The sequence below is a fragment of the Pipra filicauda genome, unplaced genomic scaffold, assembly GCF_003945595.2.
Source record: "Pipra filicauda isolate LSUMZ 115617 unplaced genomic scaffold, ASM394559v2 scaffold149_size4050908_pilon, whole genome shotgun sequence".
NCBI lineage: Eukaryota > Metazoa > Chordata > Aves > Passeriformes > Pipridae > Pipra > Pipra filicauda.
In genome coordinates this window covers 3,246,184-3,255,719 of record NW_024103984.1, presented here as the reverse complement: position 1 = coordinate 3,255,719, position 9,536 = coordinate 3,246,184, and the positions used below count along the sequence as shown (strand labels likewise).

At 43.4% G+C, this 9,536-nt stretch overlaps 1 protein-coding gene across 1 annotated transcript in view; it reads left to right on the top strand.

Annotated features, from left to right (window-relative positions):
- The first annotated feature begins 6,906 nt into the window (after window positions 1–6,906).
- The window catches only part of MYO1B (myosin IB), a 112,687-nt gene continuing 110,057 nt past the window's right edge, over window positions 6,907–9,536 (top strand). The window contains exon 1 of the mRNA XM_027737479.2: window positions 6,907–7,002. The gene's annotated coding sequence lies outside the window, so the exon portion shown is untranslated. The remainder of the gene's footprint in view (window positions 7,003–9,536) is intronic.

The following is a 9,536-nucleotide window of genomic DNA, read 5'->3' as shown; positions in this document are numbered from 1 at the left end:
TGCTGCACTTCTCTTTATTATTTATACCATTCATAGACTGGTGCATAGCCAGCAAAGACTTTGGCTGAGTTGTCCATCTCTCTGTACTTTTGACTGGAGTCAAAAAAGTTTTCAATCCACAGCTTAAAACTTGCATAGTTAGTTCCCCTTTAAACTCTTCTTTAAGAAAATCACAAAGATGAGAGACTCATCCATAACTAAAGGAAATACAATCATCATAACTTCCTCGTCTATAACTGCCTGGACACTGTTAATGATTTGTATTTAGGATGAGACATTTTAAAAAGTCATTCCCTTTCAAAAAGTCATTCTCTTTTAAACTTCTGTTGGCTAAAGTGATGCAATGCCTTTTCTAAAACCATCTTCTGCTTATGTAAAAAGCAGACTCACGTTTTTAAAATTCTAGTGGAAATCGCAGGGTGGTTTTAAATAGTGGGAGAAATAATAATAAAGCCTAACTCCTCATTAAAAGCCTTGATATATATATTGTAAAAATTTCAGATAATTTTACACTACAGCACAGGAATGGTCATTCCCAGTCTGCAGCAACTCGTTAAACCTCAAAATGTGAGATGTAATATTATAATATACTTGGTTTTATTCTGAAAGTGAGTTTGCATATACCTACCAATGCCTTTGTGTTGGGTAATTTTGTTGGCAAGAATAGTTGTCATCCTTAATACAAATACAAGTTTTCTTTCTAAGCAGAGCCTTTGATAACAGAGGATAACAGCACAAGAATGTGTCATTACCATGTTCATGTGCCTGTGGGAAGGAGGATCCCCACAAAAAGATGCTACATGTGATTAGAAATCTCTACCTTTAACACATCACATATTGTGCTTGGGAACCCACAAAAATACATACATTACAAAATGAAAGAGTTCTGTGAGAAGTATATGAAATGGGAAAAGAATGTCCATAATTACTCTGCAGCAAAGATTTTCAGGCTGTATATCCCTGTGTGTGTGAAGATTGTATCGCAAATACTTTACCAGTGATGTTTGTCTTTAGCTGCAAAAAGAAACTTTTCCCTAGTGCTACCTGGATTCAAACTGAAGATTTTTCTCCTGTCACTTAATGTGTGGAATGATCTGACATGATCCTCTGAATCTCACAGGACACTGGGCCTTCCCCTCTCCTAATTAAAGGTTTTATGACTTGCTTGAGGGGGTGTTTGTGAAGGGATGCAGAGGGAGGAGAGATTGATTTGTTCTACTACGAAAAATAGGACCTTCTCCTGTTCTGTGACATCAATAGTAAAGTCCTTTGGGTAAGCAGGGGAATATTATTTAGGAACTCTGAAATTTCAAGCCTTACCTCTGATCAAACTCTTCCTGGAGCTCTTGAAATATGTTCCAAAATTGCAGAAGTAGTGAGATGGTAGTTTAGAAGGTTGTTGCAACTCTCATATTTGAATTTTTTTTTTGGTGGGTGTTTTTCTTAATTTTAATGGGTGTACTTACTCTTGAACTGGAAAGCAGTATTACTAAGGCAGATTAGTAGGGAAAGTTGTATGTGGTTTGTCTAAAAAACAATAAGAAAAGAAAACATGTTTGGGGACTCCTGGTTTCATGACTCAGTGTGCTGATCCAGCAGCTACTGAGTCCTTTTGACATGCAGTATCTGATTCCCTGGGGAGTCCCTTTTTCTGTGCACTCCATCCAGATACTTACAGAGAGAAACCAGAAAATAATCACCCAAATATGTCAGAGGGAGATGCTTGGCCCTTCAGAGCAGATAAACCACACTAAGGTTTATTCTGCACTGTGGCTACTGGGTTGGGTTACTGAGATCCCTGAATCAAACTGAGGATGCGCCTTTGTAAAATGGGCACAGAACTGCAGTGCCTGCCAGTGTTGAATTCCCCACGAGTTCCTCCATCCTTCCTCGCTGCTGGCTGCTGAGGAGGACACCCATGTTGCTGTTGTAACTTGTTTGTGCTTAGGTAGAGATCTCACCAGCGTTAGCAGTGATGGGGAGACTTTTCCAGATGTGCCTTTTGAGAGGCCCGAACGTGTTGATATCTCAGGGGAGCACTTGGCTGTTTGATAGAGGCTGGTGTGTGATGGCAGGAGGTGGGGGCTGAGCCACCTCCATACCAGGGGCTCCTTGGCTGTCACAAGACTGTTAGCATGAAATGTGCAGGTTAGGCTGGTGGACTTTGGTAGCTTGCATCAAGCACCAAACTGATTTCAAGACTGAATTAGCCGGAAAAAAAAGCGAGTGCTGCTACTCAGATCCTGTCCAGTGCTTACTCCCACCACACAGGGTGAAATCTCCCCTGGGGTGAACTCTTCTCTTGAATTCTAGGTCTAGACCTTCAGGCTGTCTTATGCAGGTCTGTGCTGCAAAGGAGAAAAATACCACACTAATTGAAGGCATATTGCTATCTCTGGACAAAAAGATAAAGTCCTTTGCAAATGAGGAGACATTATGCCAAATGGAAAGCTGGCAGTGTTTTAACAGGTGGGAATACAAATCCTGTATAAGATCCACAGTTGGAGAAGGCAGATGATCTACCTCAGTACTGAATTAACCTATGTTTTCCAAAGCACCTGAGGAGCATTCCAGCGAGTGGCTGTATGGAGCCACTGCTTGTTCATTCTGACTTGTATGTAGTTTAATTTGACACAGATGGGGGAAGGATGAGCTGTGTTCATGTACAGTCTTTGCTTTCTGGTTTTTCAGTCACAAAACTAGAATTCTCTAGACCAAAAAAGCAGCTTGCTTTTTGAATCATTCATCTGTGTACAGACAGAACTCAAACCTGTGGCCATTTTCCATGACAAAGAAGCCAGAGATTGTTATTGTTAAATCCCCTGCTCAGTCTTAGAGTAAGATTTCCTGTTGCTGCCTTATGAGTACTCGTTTGGAGTTTTTTTTGTCTGAAGTAGGAAAGTATTCTAACTACTGTAGAGTGTATTCCCAGAACTCCTGGTATGCACTCAGTCCCACTGAACAGAGGTATAGATGCCATGTTTTATGAATGGGCAGAATTTTCTCACTGAACATAGGAAAAATGGCCAAGCTTGGTCTTGTGGCTAAGCATGAGATTAGAAACATGAGCATTTAAACTGTGTTTTCTTCTCTGTTGAGGAAACGCTATACTTATTTTTTTTGGTTGAGTTATTCTTGCTGACTCAATTTCTTCATTTATGAATGGGAAAAATCTCATATATTTAATCTCTCTACATATGAGAACTGTATATCCAAAGAAATCTGAAATAATAAATCATGTCAATCAGTAACTATCATAGTGTCTGAAAGAAAGATTAAGAAAAACAAGGATTGATTTTTCTTTTTATGTTTTTAACTATTGAAAGCTAATTTTAAGTTGTAAATAATAATACCTGTCTTAAGTATTGATTCTTTAATTATAGTATTTAAATGCATGGTTCAACGAATGAAACATATTTGAGAGCACTTCTACCCATCCAATTCTAACTAATACCATCAAATGTTTCTGTATTTCTAGTGAGCTATCCTCATCCTAGAGCCATGAGCACAACTGAGACTGGATTACGCTCCTGCCTTGCTGCAAATCTTGACAGGCAGTGCAAATTATGGTTCACAGTAGTTTGAGTTTTGTCCTCTGAAGTGGCTGGCTCAGCTGTTCTTTGCCTCTCGTCTCAGCAAGGCTGGCTTAGGAGGTACTTCTAGCCATCGACTAGTGCTCTTCTAATTGCCAGGGACTGTCACAGGCCAGTCCAAGGGCTGTTGTGTGTTTGACTCATGGTTTGTCAGACTAAACAGGACCCTGAAGTTTCAAGAACAGCCATTGTTACAACAGTGGGTTTTGTACCTGACTTGCTTGGCTTGTGAAGCTGTAGGCCTTTAGGCTGTAATCAAGAGACTGTAATCCATCTGGTGGAAACACCCAGAAAAAGAAAAGGAAAGGGAAAAAAAAGGTTGTCTGTAAATAAGCAGCTGTTAAACTGCTCTTATGTACATGGATGTCTGCCACAGCTTCTGGTGAGATGTGGGAGCTGCAAAACATGGATGCAGCCACATTCCCGTTTTCTCTCTCAAATGGTTGTAGGCTGTTGCTGAACAAAGCCTCTGCCTGTGCCCCTTCAAAACGACATCTGTGTGCTAAAGAAAGCATATTTAATGATTCAGTAGTTAGAAATTCCCCTTAAATGTTCTCCAGGTAATATCTAATGTTAGAGAGAGACCTAAATGTGTGTTGAATACTGATTATCCCTGATCTCTTATATGGCCCTGTATATACTATTTGGCTTTAAGAAATGAGCAGTATCTTAAAGAAAATAATTCTCGGTGTCTGCCTGCTCATCTGGGACCAGGCATATCTTTTAGTTTATTTTAGATTTTTTTTTTCATTCACTGCAGATTATATCAGTGATAATTAAAGTAGTCCAGTAGATGTAGTAAAAAGAAAAAAATATTCTAGATTGAGTTGGATACCCTTTGCCTTGTACTGACTTGCTGTAGGGAAAGAACACGTGCTTCGGGACCAATGTTTCCTTCTTTTCTTACCCCACAAAGAAAAGAATGTATGACATAGTGATAGGCTGCTAATTCACATTTTATAGCAAAAACAGAAAATTTCCCCAGAATAAGGATGGATAATCAGATATCTTTTTTTGCACAGACCTGAAAACCAGGGGGAAAATGAAGTGCTGGAAGGCTAGGGGAAAACTCTGGATATTTTTGTTTTGTTTCCTGGAGGACAAGTCAGTTTCACGAAGATGCTAAATATTATCTGCATTATAAATGCTACCAAATATCACCATCTTTTACAGATGCACATTCTTATTTACAGGAATCTAAGCATCAAATGGGCATGAAGAGTGCACCTGAGAAGTAGCCACCATTACCCCTTTTGAAGCACAGGGGTAAGACCACTAAAGGAAAGCTGCACCACCTTTTTTTCCTGTGTGATGCTTCTCTTTGGATCAAATGGAGAATTTTAATCTCTGAGGTAGAAAATTTTGTATTTTCATGCCAATGCGATGATAATTCATGCCATGCGACTTATGATAATTTTAATATGTAAAGCTGAAATAGATACTTTCTCAGTGAAATATTTGCAGTCAGTGTCTTGTGATGTTGCTTACTGTTCTGGCTGTGTTGTTGATAAATAGTGTTGACTGCACAGTAATTGCTTTCCTTACTGAAACTTGAATTTAATTTTCATTTAGATTTGGAATAGAAGGAAATTACTTTCTTTTTTTCCCCCTTTCATTATTTGGGAAAGAATGCAATAACTATTTCCCAGAAAGTAAGCTGAGTCATGAGCAAAGCACTCACCTGAATGGAGAATGGGGTGAAAGGATGGGGTCATGGTGCTGCTCAGGAATGGTTCTTGCTTGTGTCTCTTTCAAACCACCCCAAACCTAAATTATTCTGCTTAGAATACCTACATCAGACTGTCACTGTTTCCCTAGAACTGAATTTTGACCAAGCCTTCCATTTTTCAGCAGGAAAAATATTTTGTTGAAGTAGTTTTTGACCACTTCTAATGAAAACTGTCATTAATTTTACAGATATAAAAAAGTAAGGGCAAGACAAATCTCAGGAGCTAAGCATCTGTGCTGAAAATCTACAGATAATAAAATAGTGATTAGTCTATGAATCAGCAGGGCTGCAGGGCTCTAATTCCCGGGATTCATCCGAAGGTGGTCTCCAACACTTGCATAGTTACAGATTTGAAAAACTGTGTGAGAACACAATCTCTTTCTATAAACAAGACTACCAAGGAATATCTCACGTGTAGCATTTACTTTGAAATATCTGAAGTTGATATAGATATCTATCTCAGAAGAGCAGGCTCTGGTGTGGGGCTTGGGGAGACCGTGGGAAGTGTGCTGGTAACTTGGAACAGAATGAGGGATTCTGCTGTTTTAATGAGAAAGGCTTTTAGAATGCATTTTGCATCTTTACTGTGTGGTTCTGATCATATTGAATCCGGTGATATAAGCCAGATTTCTTCCACATTCTGAAGAGTTTTGTTGTGTATCTGCAGTTCAGGTCCTCCTCTCACAGCTATCTAGCCAGTCTAGGTTTGGCTTGTGGTTGAATGGAAGCTTATTGCTGTTTAAAAACAACCCAGCTTGGAAAAAGCCTGCTTGCAAATATGAGAAAGTAAGAAAATGTGGTAATTGTTTTTTAAGAAAAAGCACAAGCACTGAAACTTTTCACATGGCGTATTTCTCCAGGAAGTGTGTCGGTGTAATATGTAGACCTACAGATCTGTGCGATGGGGAGTTTTCAAGGGGGTGTGGGGACAAACATCTGTTCCCTGCGCTCAGTCCTAGAGACATGGTATGAGCACAGCCCTTTAGGGCTTTTTCTTTTTTTCCCTGTCTTTTCACACAATGGAGTAGTCGCCTTCCATTGTTGATGGCTCATGTGCTTATCGGGGCAGGATTGGATAGATAAGATATGTTATGCAAAGCTTGCTGTAAATACTTAAGATTCAGTCCAGGAGGTGCTGAAAAACATTATTGCAGAAATCGAGTGGGAGGTGTTGCTGGGTTTCATGCTAAAGCAGTTAATTGGGAATAATTCACCATAGTTAACCGTGAGTCAGTTTCTCTTTTTTGCTGGTTAGTTTTCAAAGGCTTAGGGTGAGCTGCGCAGGGGTGAAAAACGAACGCCGGGGTGTGACTGAGAGCCGCAGAGCGGGCGGGTTTGAGGCGGGCGGGGCGCGGGCGGGCAGGTGAGGAGGGTCGGGCTGGGAGGGTCCCGGGTCCCGGGCGGGGCCGAGCGCGGGGGCCGCGCCGGGACCCCCCGCCGGGCGGCGCTGCGGGGCCGGGCCGGGCCGGGCGGCGGCGCCTCCGCCCCCCGGGCGGGCGGGGAGGGGCCGGGGCTGAGCCCCGCTCCGCTCCGCTCCGCTCCGCTCCGCTCCCGCCGCCGGCTCCTCGGCAGGGCAGGGCAGGGCTGGGCTGGGCTGGGCTGGGCAGCGTCCGCCGCCGGCTCGGGGCGGGAGGCGTCGGGCGGTCGCGGGACGGCGGGCAGCGCCTTTCGGCGGCACAGGTACAGCTCCCTCCGGGACACCGCACGGCTCCCTTTGTTCTGCGGGACCGGGGCGCTCCGGCAGCCCGGCGCGATGGGGATGGATGAGGTCGGCGCTGCAGCGGCTTGGGGTGGTGGTGTTGGGGCTCGGTGCCGGGTCCGGGAACCCCGGCGCCTCCTGGGCGTCCCATCCCCTGGTAGAGCCGCGGCTTCGGGACGCTTTGCGGGCGCTGTGTCTTTCCTTACCATGTGGCGGGTGGCTGCGGGCTTCGGGCAGCTTCACTTAGGCACGAACGCTGGTGCGCGCACACGCAGAGACCGTCCGGGGCTCTCATCTCACCCCCTGTGTGTGTGTGTGTGTGTGTGTGTGTGTGTGTGTGTGCGTGCGTGCTCTTTCTGGGAAGAGACCGTGGCATCTGTTTCTTCTTGTCTAAAATAATTACCGTGTGTGCGCGGCTTTGCTGAATTCAAAAGAGCGGGCTCGGGTGTAGGGCTCGAGGGGACCGTGGGAAGTGTGCTGGTAACTTGGAACACGGATGAGGGATTTTGCTGTCGGGTAACATTTGGAGAAGAGGCTTGAGGAAGGGCTTTACAGGGCAGGGTCATTGTCCCGGAGAACTTCCCTGAGGGGACGGGTTGGTGTAGCCTCCCAACCAAGACCGTCTGTCTGCGCCCATGGAAGCTGTTGGGATGCGGTATGGGACATCTGCTGCCGCTGTGTGTTTTGGGATGGGCATCCCTTTGTTCCTCGGAGTGGCCAGACTCCCCGGTGGAAAACAATGGCCTTCCTAGCAGAGCCACAGGGAGTGGGGCTGGCGGTCCAGTCACGAAGTGCAGAGGTCCATTGCTCACTCGTCTTACCGGTGGTACCCATGTGCTCACGCTTTTTTGAGTAATTTAAAGCTTTGGAATTTCAGACCATGTCATTAGGTCAGTTGCTATGTATTTAATCAGGACCACTCTTCTAAAGGACAAATGTAACAGTTACGAAATAAAAGGTAATTACTCTTAAAATTTATGTTAAAGAAACTATTTAAAATATAGCTAGATAAAAAGTTACCACTGGAAAAGGTAAAGGTCAGGTAAAATAGCTGACTTTGCAATTTTTGTGTCGAATCATGAGCCTTCTATATCCGTCTGTCCTATTGTTAATTGTGAATTAAGGCTGGCAACAAACTGCCCGTGCTTCCCTGGATGAATCATCACTTTGTCAAGCCCTCTGTCAAAAACAAGGCTTTCCCCAAAAGTGTGCAGTGTTAGAGAACAGAAGTAGTCCAACCCATCTGTTAAAGTACAGTTCAGTGCTTGGCCACTTTCAAACTTATTAAAGGTAATGACACTTTTCTCATTATGTGCTTTTATTTCCAGTTGTCCTGGGCCCGAGTTTAAGAATATCTTCAATTTAGTGCCTAATGCAAAGTGGTTTGATTCTGTGTGAAGACGTAATGGTTGGACGGTTCCTGTTATTCCCAAAGTAACATAAGTGGTCCATGCTCATGCTGTCATGTAGCACTTACTGATGTGTTAGGTTGCCACAAGTTCCCCCATGTCTTTCGGAAAGAAGATGTTTCTGAAACACTTATGTGGTGTTGGACATCTAAAAAGCTTGTTTCCTTATGGGCACCACAGATAGACTGAGTGCTCAACAGGGTGAAGGTGAAAGGACTCATGAAAGCATCTTAAATCATAGAAGCTTGCTTTTTTAATTTCCTTTTTTTTTTTTTTTTTAAGACACTTTGTTAAATTTTTTTTTGTAAGACACTTTGTTAAATCACACCTGTGGGGAGGAACTCTGTGAGAAAATGATGCCAGGGGCCGTAGTTTAGCTCTGTGTTAGCCCTTTCAAGCATTGTGCAAGACTTGATTTCATTGCTTTTGGAAGGGCAAGCGTACTTTGCAAGCCTACTAGTGCTTCTGAGGGAAGGGAAGAAAATTCTGGCAAACGAGAGGAGGAAGTGGGAGAGAGAAATTGGAAACATAAGCAAAGCTATTAATTTTTCCCACTGTGCACTCTTAAGAAACTGCTGGAAATATACAGTAGATGCTCTGCCTCATGGAAGTGTCATGGACTTGCTTCACACGATCCTCTGAGATCATCTGGTTTCCCTGAGCTCTGTGGGAACAGAAATTCCTCATGTTGGAGTCTGATCTCATCTTCCTTCGGCAGCAGTAATAGGAGTGGCTTGGGAATTGGAGAGGAAGGTGAAGAAAGTGCTAGTGGGACAGAGAACAGCTTAGTTCTTGTGTAGGCCAAACTGGACACTGCTTTTCCTCCTTTCTCTTGCTCTGTGTGGTCAGAGCTGGGACAAACACTGATATACCCACTAAAGTTCAGTGCTCTGTCAGACTGCTAAGCTTATTTAGCACAGCTCATTTATCAGATCATCCTATAAATCTTACCCTGTGTTTCATTCATCCATTTTACTGTACTAATGAAAAACAAACTTAATAGAAAGTGGTGACTTGAGTGACTGTATGCATCAAACTTGGGGAATTTCCTGAGTTTGATGAAAAACAAAAATAAAGACATTTTCCCCCCTTTTAGCTATGTACCT